Source organism: Myodes glareolus, chromosome 14 (assembly GCF_982192425.1).
Source record: "Myodes glareolus chromosome 14, mMyoGla1.1, whole genome shotgun sequence".
NCBI lineage: Eukaryota > Metazoa > Chordata > Mammalia > Rodentia > Cricetidae > Myodes > Myodes glareolus.
The window spans coordinates 30,812,605-30,816,034 of NC_142039.1; the positions used below are offsets into that span (position 1 = coordinate 30,812,605).

General features: G+C 49.2%; 1 pseudogene; it reads right to left on the reverse strand.

The window, feature by feature from the left end:
• Positions 1–782: 782 nt before the first annotated feature.
• LOC125417565 (SH2B adapter protein 1 pseudogene) lies at positions 783–3,097 on the reverse strand (annotated as a pseudogene).
• Between the last annotated feature and the right edge of the window lie 333 nt (positions 3,098–3,430).

A 3,430-nucleotide genomic window follows, 5' to 3' on the forward strand; every position in this document is an offset into this window, starting at 1 on the left:
GTTCTAGGAGTGTGAAGTCATTGTCCAGTCTACCATTCATATCAGGACCTGCTGAGAGCTTCTACAACTTTATGTCCAGTGATAGCCCTTTTGGCATTTAGGGCATTAGGTCTTTGGACAAGTCCTTGGACAATCCCTACGTAAGTGACCAGACTGTTCACATGTCCAGCAAATATGGTCTGGCAGAGCAGAATTACCATCCTTGCCAAGTTTGGCTTTGACCAAGGCTTTAATGGAAGCTGTTAGTGAGGAAATGGACCCGTTCTGTATAACAATATCATGGGTGGCCAAAACCCATTTATGAATATTTTTATTATTAACAGGTGCAATGACATTATGGGTGATGGTGTTGAGCCCCTTCCTGGTTAGTTGTTTAATAAGGATATTCTTGGTAGGACCAGATGGGACATGCTTTTCAGCAGCATTAGTGATACAGGTCAAAAATTTAGGAAATGGTTCCTCAGCCTGCTGGACAAGATTGCAAAAATAGCCTACACTGTCCTGGTGCATACAAAGTTTGAAGGCCTTGAAGGCTAGGCCAGACACTTGTTGGGTAGGCCAATTATGAATTGTGAGACAGGATCAGTGTGTTATCAATGGCCAGTAAGCATGTCAAGGGTGACATGAAGTTCAAATTGCAAATGTATATGGGTTTGGGTCTCTGCTTCATAATCATAAGCAGAGCACCATTGCAGGAAACTGAGGGGTCAAGGACTGCCTTCAACATGGAGTACCAATCATAATGGGTTTGAAGCTGCATGGCCCATTGGCTGGATACTTGTTCAAAATAAGGAGAATCGGAGTAGTAGTATTGGATCATCCTCACCCACCCCTGCATGGCTCCCAGCCTCCTTCCAGCCCCGCTTCCCCTGGGAGGGCACATAGCTGACAAAGACAACATCACTGCAGCCTCCAGACTCCAAAAGGATGGTATTCACCCAGAAGTGAATATGTTTGACATATCCAATATGTGGTTCCAACAACTGGAACCACAGATGTTGGACCCAGCACTGACCCTCCTCTCTCAAGTGACAAACACGGGTGTTTGCCCTTTCCCTAGAAGTTGAAAGTGAGGACATATTCACCAATCTTGTCTCACTGTGACATACCAGGAAGACACCATGGGAGCCAGTGCCTCCTTCCAGCACTAATTGAGCAGCCTTGAGTCGAGAGAGCATGCCTTGGAACCAAGGATATCCTAAGAGGGACTGATCCCACTCAGAGCCCTCTGACTCCCCCTAGAACAGGAATAATCCTGTGGCTGCTTCTGGGGTATCCAGGAGAGGGTAGAGGGTTGAAAGGGGATGAACTGTCCCCTCTGGGGGCCCCTCTTTGATGGGAATGCAAGGAGGCAATTCTGGAGGAAGCAGCTCCATTGAATCAAAGTGGCAGACAGAATTAGGAGAGAAGGATGCTGACAGCCAGTCAGAAAGGTCCCCATAATCCCCTGCAAGAGGTGGTCATTACTCTTGATGGGTCCCAATGGCAGATCCTGGCTGGGCAGACTCTCTGAATGATTCAGGCAGGGCAACTCCAAGTTATCTGTGTTGTAGGGAACACAGGCCCTTTGGTTCCGTGGCCAGTTAGTTTATCCCCCAAAATAATCACACAGAAACTGTATTCATTTAAACACTGCCTGGTCCATTAGCTCTAACTTCTTATTGGCTAACTCTTACGTATTAGTTTAACCTATCTCCATTAATGTGTATCACCATGTGACTGTGGCTTACCAGCAAAAGTCTAAGCAGTGTCCGCCTCAGGCAGGAAAACCATGGCATCTGTTCCTCTGCCCTTCTTCCCAGCATTCAATTCTGTCTTCTCTGCCTACCAAAGTTCTGCCCTATCAACTAGGTCAAGGTAGTTTTTTTAATAACCAATGAAAGCAACACAAATACAGAAGGACCTCCTATACCATGCCTGTGTTATCCTTTGTGAGAAAGGAGGTCCCAGGGGCCAGGGAAAGGATCTTAGGCCAGGGGCTGATAGCAGGGCAGAGTCCTGGACTTAGGAACTCCTGGATGTCAGACACCCAGGCCTTCACATGAAGTGCATCTATTGTCTCCAGAATGTACTCTGAAGGGCCTTCTACCTCTACCACAAATGTGTTCTCCACGTCAGGCATCTCAAGGGCCATGGCTGTGCGGACATCAGTGACAGTAGAACAGGGAATGCTGAGTCGGGGCCAGGATGCCTTGGGTAGTACAAAGAACTTCAAGCAATTTCCTCCTCCTTCTCCTTCTTCATTTTGGAGCAGCAGGCAACACTTCTGCCATGCAGGTCAGCCCAACCACCCCTCCTCCACAACCTACTCCTTCTGAGTCAGGGGCAGCTTCTTCAGTCCCCATAAAACTGAACAGCTCTTCTCTCTGTACCATTCCTGCTCTGACTTTTAAGGTTCCCCCTACATCACTCAGTCTCAAAGTGTTGAGTCCATCTCTCCCCAGGGGATGTGCCATCACTAGCTAATCCCCTACCAACTGTCCCAGCACCACCAGAGGAGTTGGAGTTGTTGCTTTCACCTAGGACTGAAGGGCCTGTTGTGATCTCCAGAAGCCCAGCTGGGGAGTAAGTATCAATGGTCGCCATTGCAGGGCGACTGGTACAGAATCTCTGACTGAGAGACCCACTGAACAGAGGGAAAAGCATTTCTTAAGCTTTGACTTTGAGGACATTGTAGAGGAGGATGAGATTGAGGAAAGAAAGGGGCCAGCTAGGTCCTCAGAAGATAGAGATGTGCCCAACGTAGCCAGGGGTCGGCCCACCCTGCAGCTGTCAGAGGACAAGTCATGTGGTGGTGCAGTCTCCACACCAGGACTCAGTGGGGCCAAAACTGGTGGGGAGAGTGGGCCCGAGGCCCGGGCCACCTCAGCTTTGAAGAGCAGGAATAGCTCAGCAAAATGGCCAGAAAAGGCAGCTTCTGCTCCAGGCTCTGCATATTGTAGTTGGGAGGTCAGGTAGAGGTGAAAACAGCGGGCAAGATCCAGGGCAGCAGCCCTTGCATGGGACTCACAGAACTCTAGTCAACTTCGGGCAGGGGTGGTGGCAGCACTGGTGGAGAAGAGAAATCCCCATCCTCTAGGGAAAAGGCACCAGTCATGGGATCCCAGGAGGAGGGGCAGCAAAGAAGACCGCCAGAAGACAAAGGGTGAGCGACAACGAATGCATCTCGGTCCCCCAGCTCATCTCCAGGGTCAAGCTAGTAGAAGTTGTCACCGTCTGAGGAGAACGTTCCAATCCCAGAAGGGAAAGGGCATTCAATCACAGTCTAATGGACAAAGGCTTTTTGTGAATTAAGAGACTGGCCATCCCCCTAACAGCTTTTAATAAGTGGTCACATAACCGGATTAGCTGAGAAGAGAGACTAGGAGAGGAAGTCCAAATGTCCACGCTCTAAAGAGCGGTTGAAACTCCCCAGAAAGCAAGAGAATCC